The sequence below is a fragment of the Pygoscelis adeliae genome, unplaced genomic scaffold, assembly GCF_000699105.1.
Source record: "Pygoscelis adeliae isolate BGI_AS28 unplaced genomic scaffold, ASM69910v1 Scaffold353, whole genome shotgun sequence".
NCBI classification, from domain to species: domain Eukaryota; kingdom Metazoa; phylum Chordata; class Aves; order Sphenisciformes; family Spheniscidae; genus Pygoscelis; species Pygoscelis adeliae.
The window spans coordinates 1,935,337-1,949,699 of NW_008824445.1; positions in this window are offsets into that span (position 1 = coordinate 1,935,337).

The following is a 14,363-nucleotide window of genomic DNA, read 5'->3' on the forward strand; positions in this document are numbered from 1 at the left end:
TCAGTTGTCAGCTTAGGCCCTTCATTGTGACCAGAGCAGAACTGCGAGTTCTTCTACGAAAATGCCAAATATGAATGCTTGGCTAGATGCATCATTTTGCAAATAGATTCTTGCTAAACTGTAAAATAAGAATTTAGATTTTATTTCAGCTTTGCAGTGATTCAGGAATTTTGGGGTATTTTACTGGTAAGCAAACTAGATTCTTTAAGTATATAATGAGCTGATTTCATTGCATCAGGACTAGTGTGCTGTAAATGCAGCAGAGTATAAAGATTGTCTTCAAGGACATCTTAAAAATTAATTAATTCAGAAATTGTTCTTCTTACTGTCCCATAACTCCTAACAGTCTTAACTGACGTTGAGTTGCTACTTAAGGAATTGGAAGCTTACAACAGCTAACAACTGTTAAGAGAAAGACTTATTTTCACAACATTTCAGTGATTTAATAGAACATTATTAATAATTTAACAGAGATTGTTCTTGTCTTAGAAGTCGTCTGCACAGTAGTTAAATGATGATGATGGTGATAATAATACCAAAAAGTCTTTAAGAAAATGTCACAAAAATATTCTATATTAGACTTCTTTACTTTTCACAGTAATTTTATATTTTAGTAAAATCATGTTCTATTTTGTTGAATTTTATAGCATTTTTCTCTAGGTATTGTCAAGGCTTATTGGGTATTAGCTTATCAGTAGACTTTTAAGAAAAGTATCTATATGTGGATATATTAACAATTCAGTCACTCCATAGCAAACTTGTTGGGGAAGGAATGCAAGTCCAGAATGTCCTTCTGGAAACGATATTTTATCACAGTCTAGGCATTTATCGTAAAAAAATCTCAAAAAAAATCATTCTGTTAGTGTATACATACACTGTAAATCAAGAATCAGATGTTTGCCATAGGCTTGTGTACAAGTGCTCTGTTCTCTCCCGTCGGAGCTGTAGATTACCGATGAGGGTAGAAATTGTCTGAAACTGTGCAGGTTGTGATGATGCAGATTATGTCTCAACATTCAGGTAGAGATTCATATGTTAGGGCCAGGTAGAAGAAAGGCAGAAAGTTCCTTTTTTTTGGCAAGGGTAGCTTGGTAGAGTACTTTTGTTTACTAAAGAGAGATTAGTGAGGTAAGAGTATGAGATCAGCAGGGAAAAATGGGATTCAGAAAAAAACCCACAAAATTCTATTTACGATAATTTGAGTCCTGTTTCTCAGTGAAATGCCACTGCTTCTTAGAAATAGAAATAATAACGAAGCTCAGTAGTTTCAAGGGTTAGTTTTAGGTATGGCGTATTAGGACACTTTGAACAGTACAGTGCAAGCACCATGGTTGAAAGGATGTGAGGAGCTCAGTCCAGGAATGTTCAGATCTCTTATCAGATTTTTCCCAAAGTAGCATTTCATATGTATGTTATTATGAAGCCATTATTCACATATGGCTGTCATCCCATGGCTTCAAACTGTATGAAAAGCCCAGTAACAACAATGTCTGTAACATACACCCTTCATATTCTAACACTTAAAATCCATGGCTTCAAGGGGATAGTTCTGTAATGATGGGATATTATGTGCTCAGGTGGTCTTTTGATGACAGGTGGTCTCCAACAACAGATGGCCTCAAAGGAGGAACTTCAGTGCATTTTAGTTTAAAACATGTACACATTTCTTTAAAAAAATTGAAATGTTATCCTTGTGTAATGTTCTTAAGTATTTTAGACAGAGTAGCCAAGTTATTAACACTGACAGATGATAAATCAGGGCATCCTTTAAAAGGTGGGTGATGGTGATTATGTGGTCTTGGAGCTTGCTTTGATCAGAAGTGACAGGCCTGTAAGGTCTGTGCCACTCAATCCCCCCTGAAGGGAGATCAGCACCTGTTTGCACTTTGAGGCTCCTCTACCTCCCACTGCCTTCCAGCACTATTTCATCTTTTCTAACACACTTGATGTTGATTGGCTTTGAGCAAAGTCATTATTCATTTACAAAACACTCCTTGATGGAGCTTACTCAAAACTGTATTTCAGTAGCAGTGTTTGTGCTGTTACAGTTAAGGTTGTATCAACATTCCCATTACAAAAGCTTTATTTTCAGTGAGCTACAAGTTAAAATCAGCCTGGGTGCTAATATTAACCTGGTTTCATTTTTTTGTCCAAACAATAGTACGTATTGCCCATGAGTCTGTTCAGCTTGAGCTTTCTGTATCTTTACATGTTTATCCAGAAGAGTCATACGATCAGGTTTGTGAAACAAACAGGTCCTGGTTTGGTAGATCAGATTTTAGCTCAATAAATACTGTTCCAAATAGCTTTGTCTTACTTGTGAAACGTAATGGATATTTCTAGAAAATAGCACAAAACAAGGCTTTGACTTCACAAAGGGCCATGTGACAAATCACAGATATGAGTCTCCACTGACTATTTAATGTATATGCAGGACTTTGGTATGGCCTTGCCAATCTAGATGCAAATACAGATGGCGGTCAGCGGTATCTCATTAGTTAATTCTAGTGTGTCTGAGAACAGATGTGGTTCGTGCCTTTCTGGTTTGGGAGCCCAATTCTGCTTTTCCTGTAGTAGCAAAGTTAAAGCTTTGGGGAGTTGTACATCAAAGGCAGGACTGAGTGATCATTGTGTATATTTGTAAGGCATTGTTTAAAAAGGAATTCCTTCCATTCGTTGTCACTAGTTTCTTCCTTCTATTCTTCAAGATCTCCTCATAGATCTGCTCCACTGAAATCAATGGGTGTCCAACTAATTTCGGTGTATGCTTTGAATCAAGCTTCCTATCTCAGGGAAAGCATGTGCTACAGGAAAAGTCATTATTTTTTACTTTTTTTTTTCCTCCACATCAGAGCATTTCTTTGAAAGTCCTGATATGACATAAATTCATGATATGGAAAAATAAATCAGTGAGTGAAATTGTTTCAATTGTATTTTCAAAATGTGCTACTATGTTAGAATGGACATAGTATGTTGCAAAACCAAGTGTCATATCAAAATGAAATTCAGAAGTATTAGATGTTGATAATGTTGGAATGGAGTAGAAATTCTTTTTTTTTTGTTTTTAGTTTATTTAGGCTTTTTGAGAACACTGCACTTATATTTATTGCAGAATGCTCAGTATTAATAAATCTGCATTTCCTGCTGGCAGGATACCCCATCACAAATTTTTCAGGCAATTTACATCTTTGTTCATGAGTCTACCTTTTCCAAGGGGCTGAGACCCATAGCGTCCATGGGAGCTAACGATGAACAGCAACATTTTGAGTTGAGCCCACAATGTGCTCCTTGTTTCCTCCTTTCTTCACTGATCAGCACTGCTGTTCCCCTTCCCCTCTCTTCCACTGCTGATCAGTCTTTCATCATCTGCATGTGACTTGCTTCTCTTACCCTCCTCTCAAGTGATCCCATCCTCTTAGTCTCTAATCTGCCCACACACAGCTTTCTGTGGTACTGGCCAGTAGCTATGACTGCTTTGAGCTCTTTTGTTCGACATAAACGAAAAGATATTTCAAAACTTGTGTTTTATCTTTCTTTTTGGATAAGGACTGTGGTAAGAAACAGAGGTTCAAAGTTCTGAGCTACCAAAGGTGCTGATGAACACAGGAGACTGTCAAGAAGAGACTGCCAGTTCTGAGCAGGTGCCTTAAACTTGAAAATACTCTTTTGTTGAAGACAAACATCGTTTGGTTCTGTCTTGTATATTTGTTATTTTATTTTTCCTTTATCTGAGACTAATATCTATCTGTGTGAAATAATAAACAGGAAGGGGAGAAGGAACGTTTGATCAGTTGATAAAACAGGAAAAAAAAACCCACCTTGCACTCAAAAGCTTTTAGCCTGAGGAGAGGTTTGTATGCCTCAAAGCTTGCAAGTTTTTCCCAGTTATACCCAGCTGGTCTAATAGAAACATTATATCTGCCTTCAGCCTGTCTTTCTCATATCCTTAGTTCCTCACAGCTATAGCAATGCTACGCTTACAGCCACGTTACAAATAGCAATGATGAGACTGATTTTGACTTTCATGGTTCTTTAACTTTAAACAAATTTTAAAACTGGACTATGATCACTACAATAATTTGATAACATTAGAAGTCATGGTATTGAAGTCTGGACCTTTGATACTCTTTCATTTACACCATTTTTCTTCTTTTTAAGATTTTAGTGAATCTGGTCCAAATATTTTTATTTCATATTGTCATAATTTTGCCTTGCAAATTGATTTTTAAAGAAAGGACAGATTTCTACTGAGGTTTTAGGATTTTTAATTAATGTAGGTGTTGGAGATTTTTGAATCCTGTCATCTTTTTTCTTTTTTTAAATTACATAAAAGAACCTTTTTTGTTGTTTAGGATGCTGGTATTTTAGTAATGAGATGACAGTTTCCCTAGACTTCTCATCCTTTTGCATCAATCTCAATGCAGCCTTTTAGTTTCTGCAATAAGCCTTTTGTGTTTGACATAAGACATGTTGGTAACATTTTCGTAAGTTATTCATTGACAATTAGTAGAGAATAAAAACCAAGCTACATGTCTACATATGATTTTTATGCTAACTTAACTTGATCAATTTGGAACCAGATTAAAAAAACTATTTAATTAAGTTGATGCAATTCCCAGTGTAGGCATGGTGATAAGTACAAAGGTAATTTTAAGGACAAGTAGGGTAAATCTGAACCGTGGGGTTTGGAAGATCAAGTCTCACTTTAGATGGTTTTGAGCTTGCAAATCCTTTAAGGTGTTTTAGTAATTTCCTTCTTAGAAATTTTGGCAATTGAATTGAAGCGTAACGTGAGGACCATAAGCATAATGCAATAGTACTATTCTACTATATCTTTATGACAATTTAAGGTATCAGTACAGCCCATTTACGCAACAGCACTACTGCTGAGTTTGGATTTTTATTCACAAACACAGCTCCCACATTATCTAAGCTTTATGCCTTCTTTATGATAGCGGTAAATTTACTTTGCACAAGAGCGGCTGTTACAAACACTGTCATGGTTAAGAAGGGACAGACAAAAACCTTTTTCTACAACTGTAAGTCAGCTCAAGCTAGTGTTTTTTGGGGGCTATCTGAAACTTTGCCTGCCCTTTCCTCTGTGCTCTTTTATATCTGTACAGCTCAGCTCTTTTGAATTCCAGGCGGCATGGGACAGAACAGTAGATATATTTTGTTAGTTCTAGGCCAGTCATAACCAAAGACTCATCCAGAAAATTTAATTAGCAAGGGTGATCCTGTGTTTCAGCTGACTTTCAGCTTAGCTAGTCTGGAGCAGTACTGAAGTGCTCGAAATCTTTGCTAAAACACATATCCAAAATTTTTGAAGCGTACTGACTGCTATTTATAACACCATCCATAGATAGTGCAAACTATACTGCTACACAGTATTTGGGAAGTGTCTTAGAAAGAAGTAGCTGCAACCCTGGGTAGTATGTTTTGCTTTGTTTCAGTCTTGCTACTGAGATAGGAACATAGAGAGTGGACCAAATTTTATGTTTCTTTTCACACTCTGTAATTGCTCTTCAAGAACCTCCATTGTATACCTAACAAGGAGAACTGTGTGAAAGAGACTTCTGAATCTTGAATGCTGTAGGGTTGTGTTTGATAGCAAATTTCACAATGAAGTAAACACTGACTGAGTGTATCTATATGGAGTGAGTTGAAACTTTGCAAATTGTGAATTTCTTCAAAAAAGAAAAGAGAAAGAAAATTGAGCATAGGTAGTAAGTAGGCTAAAGATACTGAGAACGGAACCATGGGAGAGGAGGAAGGCAGGCCCAAACTGCCTCAAGGGAGTTGTCATTATGTAAGTCCTAAAGCTAGAGATACACAAACTCAGCTGCTTGGTTTTTGCTCATTAATATAATCTGGTTCCCAGGAGCTTTGGTTTCTATCATACTGCTCTGACCCACTGCTCTCCTCACAGATACAGAAATTACATTCACAGATTTTGATTCCATGATTCCCTGGTTATGGTGTGTAAGTGCAGCAACCTTTACAGTGGAATCTGATTATCTAATTTTATGCACAGTATTTTACACAATTAGAAGGGAAGAGTATTAAAATGTTATACCTTTTGATAAACTGAAGTAGCCAATGTATGGTTTTTGAAACAAATTACAATGCAGTGACAAGAGAAGGTTTGAAGAATAATCAAATTCAGAACTCCAGCCATTACTGGTTTTGTTAATTAACTTCTCTGGGGCAACAGGTTCTCCTGCATGTTGCTTTGAAATTTCCACCCTTAAAGCCCACATAGTTTGGACTGTGAAGGTGTGTATTATGTAGCTCTTTGATCAGTTTTGAAGATTACTTAACGGCCTTCATTTGCAGGATATGATAAAACCAAAATTTTAAAGGCAGAAAAGGGTATGTTCTTTGCTCCTTTTTTAACGTCCAAATTTGGCTTCATATGGACTGTTGATGGTTATTGACCTCTGAACAAGGTACTTAATGAACCAGATTCTGCTTTTATTAAGTAGTACAGGAAACACCAATGACATTGGGGGATTGCCACATTTAAAGAACAAAGTGGAGATCAGCCTAAGAATGACTGGACTGGGTCCAAGTGTTTGCTTATTTCATCCCTTAATAATCAGAAGCCGCCCTCTTCTGTGTATGCACATATTGGAAATAGGATGAAATGGAACAACTGTGAGTTTGTCTTCCCTTCCTCAGACTGCCATCATCCACAGGGTTTCAGGCATGACATAAATAACACCAAAGCAGAATCACAGCCAGAGTGAGTATTCAGTGGATCGTATACTCTCTGATAAAAAAGAAGATTCAATTTATCTATAGATGTTATGTGTTTCCTAGAAAAACAACATTCTGAAAGCAATAATTTAGAAGTTATTTTGAGAATTCAAGCTTCTGTTTCCATTGCACAAATTCTGCACTCAAATCTCTGCCTGATGAACCTTCCATGTGTCTCTGGAGCCCAGAAGGCAAACTAATGGTTTTCTTTTTAACTTGGGAATCGTAAGGCTCAAAAGGGCTGAAACCATGATGGTGACCTTTTTGTGAAGCTTGTTGAAATGTTGTGACATGGGTTTGCAGCTTTCATGTCTGCACTGCAACCTGTGCAGACTGAAGATCTCCATTGTGCAATGTAGACATGCCCAGACTCACTTTAACGCCAGTCAGGAACATAGCCCATGTCCTGTGATTTCCGATCCTGTGGTGAATCCTGTAGTACCTAATCCACAGTCCATGTCCATGGAAGAATTCCCGTTTCCAGACTGAAGAGAACCAGAACTTTTTTCTTCCCCTTAATCACTTGCTGTAGCAGTGGAAGTTTTAAATAACAACACTGGCAGTGACAGTTTTTGGTTTTGTGTATACTTTTGTACTAGTTTGAAGTAATTTTGAGGTAGAAGCTGTTTCAGTTTGGCAAGCCCTGTTAATGTCCCTCTCCTGCAAGTAATCTCCATTTGACTGCATGTTCCCACCTTCTTGTGTTAATGATCACTGTTCAGCTGGGTATTTAAAGCATCAAAGAGCTGCTGTTTGAAATGCAACCTTAAGCAAACTACCCATGTCTACAGCAGAACTCAGAATGCAGGAGACTGACGTTCTGGTTCCTTGTTTGATGTGTTTAACACAACAGACTATCTACAACTTGGCATTTAAAAACATCAACAAAAACAAACAAGTTAGTTTCATTTACATAACAAAAAGTTCCTTGGACTTGCAGGGAGGTTCCTTTGAAATGCACAATTGTTTCTGTAGGTGATGGGAGAGGGATCTGTCTAGTCTGGAGCTCAACCTCTTGTTTCATACACACACCAAAAGGCAAAATTATGAAATCTATTCCTTCCACATGCCAGGGCATTTAAAAAAAAAAACAAACAAAAAACAACAAAACAAACCAAAACCAAAACTGCAGGGGCTGTACCATTATATATTTTTACTAAAGTAGTCTTTTTAAAGCACTGGTCCAGTGCAAGCTTTGCAACTGATTTTAACAAGTACAGAATCAGCTTGTGACTGATGTAGAAGGCTACAATTCATAATACAGTTCCAGTAATAACCCTAGGTCAGTGCAATGACTTGTTTTTTCATTATATCCATTCAAAAACATACAGTATTCAAATAGTTGTAGTCTGTGAGTAGTTCAGTAAATGTATATGAGAAAATATCCCTTTCTATTATCACAATCTGACAATACATAGAACTCTTGCCATGAGAATATTGAGTATGTTGATATTTCAAATCAGTAAATCGTATTTCAAGGCAGGTTTAATCTTTTGGATTTGTACTTTAAATGAACAAGCAGCACTTCAAGAAACTATGTAGTGAGTTTTTTTCTTTTCTTTTTTTTACAAAGAAGGCCTCCCTAAATTATCTCCTTTTCATTCTGATTATTTGCAGAGGTAATTTCTGAAAACAACAAAAGCAATCAGCAAAACAAATTCCCAAGTTAATGAGAGCAGTTCATGTTAGGAAAGGAATGGTTGGTTTCTATTTGTTTTCTGTGTTTCCCATGGGATGAGTGACACATGATTAATGTGTTACTGGTATATCTCAGGCCTCTGATGAAAAATACATGCTAGTACAGTAAAAGTGACAGTAAAGTAATCCCTTAAAATATATTGTGGCACTCTACAGTGCAGAACATAACAAGCTGGGTCCTTGAGTAAAGGCCTGGAACCATGAAGCAGTAACTAAAATAAATGCTCAGAATTTCATGAATTTGAGTCTGCTATCTTAGATCTTTCTATGGCTTCAGTTACTGTAATATCTGATCACCTCAAACTATAACGTTTGTTAATCTAAATATTAACACCAAAGCTATATCAGCCTATTACAGATAGTGAGCTGAAACGCAACAGACTGTAGACAAGTCGTTCCCAGCTAGTGAGGCATGAACATGTTAGAAGGGAGGCACAGCTGAATCGCTGCAGGCACTGCGGAGCAGCTGACTCACACAGGGATGGAGGGGTAAATTACCCCCAGTCAGCTGAGCTGGGAGCCACGGTTTTTAGATACAGCATCAACAATATCTTACATCTGCATGAAGCAGTGGTTCCCACAGGTGCTGTGGAAGAGGTGCTTTGGGAACACAGCAGGAGCAGAGTATCACTGTCTTTCAGGAACAAGTTAGAGCTGACTGATGATATCTGGCGAGTGTGATCCCAGTTCCAGAAAATTCATGAAGCCACTAGACTTGACGTCTCTCATGGGGCAAGCTGGTATCTTGGCAGGGCTCCCATATCCTCCTGGATTCCTGTGGGTAATGAGGAACCAACTTTTTTGTATAAGGGCAAGACTGATATCTCGCCTCTGTGCTGGCTCTTTCATCTTCATAAATTCAGTGAGAACAAAAGCTTGAATTACCAGTCTAAAATGTAGGAGTGAAGCTAAGGCAGAGCAAGGGAAGGGATATGGCTTTTGAAGGGGAGTTTGAATGGTAGAAGGTTGGAAGAGAGTGGAGCTTGTTATGTTGAAGATATGTGAATGCCTGGTGACTTACTGAATTCTCATATTTTATAAAATACAACACGTTATTGGGTGTCTAAAATTTTATTTTCTTATTTTTTAAACGTTCATAAAATAATATCTGTGATGAGGTTCTGGGAGCAATCAAAACTTCGTATCATGGGCAATAAAGATAGCAGATAGTTCTTCCTGTGACAATATGATTGCGATGTACTACACTAGCATCTCCAGTTTAGCACTTGATGGAGTAGTTATTGCACCTCAACTTTAGATGTTACAATATAACCTTTGATTATTGATGATTTATTGTGCTAGTGTATAGTTACTGTATGGTCAAGAGATTCTTCATTATTTTTTTTTGGCTGGAGAAGTTTGATTCATCTGACAAAATCTGGCATTTTCCACAGATTATCTAAGATATCTCCCTCAGGAATTTAAGACTTACAGTATCAATTAGTTCGTTTTGTATATATAGGTATGATGGTACCTCTAGAACCGAGTTCAGAACTGCAAAAAGACAGGCAAAGTATCCCGCCCTCTCTTCACAAAGAGCATTTCTGTGAAAGAAAAGATGTGGAATTATTTCCAAAATATTGGAGCAGACTGGACCTATCATGGTTGTCACTGCAGACAGGAATCAAGCATTCTCTGAAATTTTCGCAGAAAAAGTGGTGAAAAACAGAGATGGTGAACAAATAGTCTTCATCTCGAGAAGAGGACATCTTGTTTTCAGAGCCATTTCACAGGCAGTGAAGGTAGTAGCTGAGATCTGCTGCGGTACAGTCCATGCTCTGTCCTGCTCCTAAAAGTCAGATAACTACAAAAGAGATTTCAGGCAGCTGATCCCATCAACACAGTGAATAATTCTCGTAAAGAAAAGAAAAAATTATAAGACAAGTTTACAAATTCTATTCTAGCTGTTGTTCCCCAAATAGGAACCTTTAAAACATGTTGAAAATTATGTGACCACAGTCTATTTTATTGCAGTGCCTGTAAAAATGCTGTAGGTTATTTGAGGTTTTTTTTAAACTAAGTTCTCTTTGTTCATGATCCTGGCACAGTCTGGGATTGGTCACTATGCTTTGGGAATGCCTGTGCCAATCAGAAACAGGGCTGATGCAATTAATGGAAAAGCATCTTTTCCTGTCAGTTAGGAATTTTGTCAGTGAAAAAATGGTCTATGTTTCTATTTTTCCTTTAAACTGCTCCACCTACTAATTAGGCCACACACCCTCGGCGAGCATAGTATGGACAAGAAAGACTGGCCTCAGTGATCTTAATAACTGCAAAAACTGGTATGTCTATTATACTTTGGCTTCAGCAGATGAATAACATTCATGGACACAGGAAATGTAGAACACCCAGAGAAAGCTCAACTTATATTTAGGAGGAATGAATAAGTAAAAGGGCCTTATCTCTAGGGATTTACCAGTTATCCCTGTGGTTTGAATTGCATAAGGGTAGGAGGGGAACGATGCCGATGCCCCTTTCCACCCATCAGTCTCCACCCATGGCAGCATGGTGCTAATGGAATGTTAGGCATGAGAGGTAATTAAAAGCATTGTAATAACTGTACAGAATGTGTCACCCTTGCCTGCAGCTTCACCATCATCTCAATTCACACCCTACCCCTTTCTTTTTGCTCCACCCAAGCTTTGGTTTCCTTCACCCACTCATGACTTTCGTGCTATCTTTCCATGCCGGCTGAAACAGCCTCCCACTTTCTGTTGCCTTTCCTCCAGAATAATAACTGGTCTGTACATCATTGCACTGCTGTATATATAATGACCAAATTTGTGAAGTTACCAAACACTGATTAAATCAATATCAGCCATAATCAATATTCTTATCTATTAACAACTGACCGTAATATATATGCAGGTAGAATAAAAGCCAGGCTACAAGTACATGATACCAGATGAGCAAAACCAAAAGAAACAGGCATATTATTAGTGAGGGCCTCAGCTGGTCTATCTCCTATGATGAGTTGTTGTTCGTGCCGATCCTGTTACAGAGGGCAGGATAGATGTGACTGGTTTATGACATGGATATCCACATCGTGCTCAGAAGAATATGTGACTTCAAGCCATTGAAATCGATTCCTGTGGAATCAGCTTTTGTTCAGTAATACTCCACTCGCCTGTCTTTTCTTTTTCCAGTACATTGTGCCTTACTAACAAATGAACAGTTAAAAAAAGGAGAGTGCCACAGAAGACACAAGGCTGGATTCCTAGCTAAACTAGGAACTCAACTGCTAAAGGGTTCCTCTGGTGAGCTACAGGCTTTGAGAGAGCAATTCCAGTTTTACGTGGGCCATATCATTTATCAGAAGTGAGTGCAGATTTCTACTTTGAATACCCAGTTTTTGAGATGAAATGCATCAGCTTGGGTAAATCAAGGCCAATCAGCTCTTGGCAAAGCTTTAATCAATAATGGACCATACAGAATGGTCATACATTTTCAAGTTGATGGGACAGATTCTGTACTTTCTGATAGCAGTCTCATTGAGAAGTAGTCCCATCAGCTTCAAGAAGGTACATAGATGCATTCCATGATAGCTGAGAATGGCCTTTGAATGTACTTTCATGAACTATGTATGTGACTTTTCTCTTAACTTCTTTTCCTAGTTAGATGCTGTTAAAAAGCAGGCATTGATTTCCATTGTGAAGCTCTGAAGCTAAAGGAGAGGTAAAATGAAATGAGCTCAGTAAGTGTATGGAAGAGAGCGTAGCTTAGGAGGGAATCTTGAGATAGGAATTTCACCCGGTGTTTTAAGTCATGAGTATTTGATTTACAGCTATCCCCCATGGATTTGAAAAGCTGCTTGAACTCTCCTTCGTTTCATGTTTATTTTTTACAAACACCATGGTGTATGGATTCTCACTAGCTAACTGTAAGAGACAGAAAGGATGTTTTCCATTTTGATGTATAATTTGACTACTTTTTTTCCTCAGGGGTAATCAAAACTCACTGAAAAATACATTATTTGATTATTATTACTTTTTAATTTGGGCTGTTCTGACTATTTTAAAACCATGAGTATTAAATTTTGTTGATTTGCTAATTTGGGGGCGGGGGGGTTGGCTCTTACACAAGAAATTCCCCTCCTATCCAAACTAAAATCTCATCACATCTTTCTGACAACAGTTTGCCTAAAAGCTCTGGTCTTTTCTTTCTTTCTCTGAAAATGGAATGGAGTGGAAATGTTGTCATCCTCAGGGTGTACAATGTGAACTCTATTTTTTACTTTTTTTTCTCTCTAGTTCATCACAACTAAGCTCTATGGAAAGCCCAAAATTTCTTTTTGCATCGTACTTCTAAACCCCCTTTTCTATCTTTCTCTGAAGAACTGGAGGTTGGCCACAGCTTGAGGGTGGATTTGGCAAGTGGTATTAAACTCTTATGAATGCCTGGCTGATGAGTCTTGCTCACACACCCAGAGTTAGGCTGATTGCCTGATTTGGGGTCAGGAAAGAAGGAATTTTCTCTCAGGTCAGACTGGCAGAGATCACTGAGTTTTTTAGATTGCTTTTTTTTCTCCTGTAGTGTGCAACACACACTTACTAGAGTCATCTAACAAATACAGTGCTTAGCAGAGGCATAAATCACTGGTAATATACTTCATCTTTTCTATCCCCTTTCTAATAGTAATTATTACTCTGTCCCTCAACCTGAAGTTCAGAACTTCAGGTCTGAACTTCACTGCGTGATGGTGGGAAGCGTCTGTGAAAGGTAGGGAGTAGCAATTTTGTGGATGAGCATCTATTGCATGGTCGTCTCTGACTGAGGGATCCTGGACTTGATGATTCAGATGCTCTTTTCTAGTAACAAGCTCCTGTGAGAAAGAAAAAACTGTTGGAAACAAATACTGATATTTTTACCACTATGAAACTAAACAATTGATCTGTTTATCTTTGGATTAAAAAGACGTATTTTGCAGATATAATCTGTTGTTTTTAAACTCAGACGATCTAGAATTTAACAGAGAGGGGGAGAGATTCTGGGTCAGTACTAGGTTTTGTCCTACAGTAGAAATCTTCAGAATTCCATCCTTTCTGATATTTGTAAACATGGCAATATCTGTTTCTGCAGATGACCAGTTCCCAAGTGAGAATGACTAATTCCATTTAACTGCCTACTCAGGTTACCGTGTGACGCAACAGAGTCAACAGGTGACTCAGCCTGTATAAGGATCCAGAAACCTCTAGGCTTTCTCTCCTTTGATTTAATTACTAGATCTCAGTGAAAGTACAGGACAGAATCACAAAGGCTGAAGGCTGTTGGTACCACAAAAATGCAAATTGAAGTAGGTAGATCACCTAGTTACATATGCAGGCAGGTAATTTAGTTGGTAATTGCCCCAATTACAAATTCAGATGCAAGCATTTGTAGATGCAAGAAGAATGTTTACATTTCTTTTCTTTGAAAATTTTATACAATATAAGTTGTATAAATACTATATACAATCCTCCAGATACCCAAAGTACTGCTGAAACCTTGGCACATGTTCTGTCTTCTGTGAGATTTTTTCTGCTTCCACAATTTCATAGATCGTTTCCCGCACAGAACTGTGTGCTGCAAAATGCATTTTCTGGATCTCCAAGAATGAAGATTGACCTCATTCTAGGGAATATCACTTATTTTTTTCTATTCATTTTCTGTACAACAGAAAAAAAGGGGTAAAGATGTAACCAAAGCATATTCAACTGATGCAAAGCTTCATTGATTTTGTAGGAGATTCCCCAGTTTTCATCACCTAAACATTTCACTCCAAAATATTTCAATGAATTTTTTGTGGTTTACTTTGAAAGTAGACACTTACAAATTGCACAGAATCTTCTGTTTTTTTTCTGGCTCATTGATTTCCACAGTAAATGCACCAGTTGCACAGTTAAGTAATGCTTTTTTAACTGCCAGTC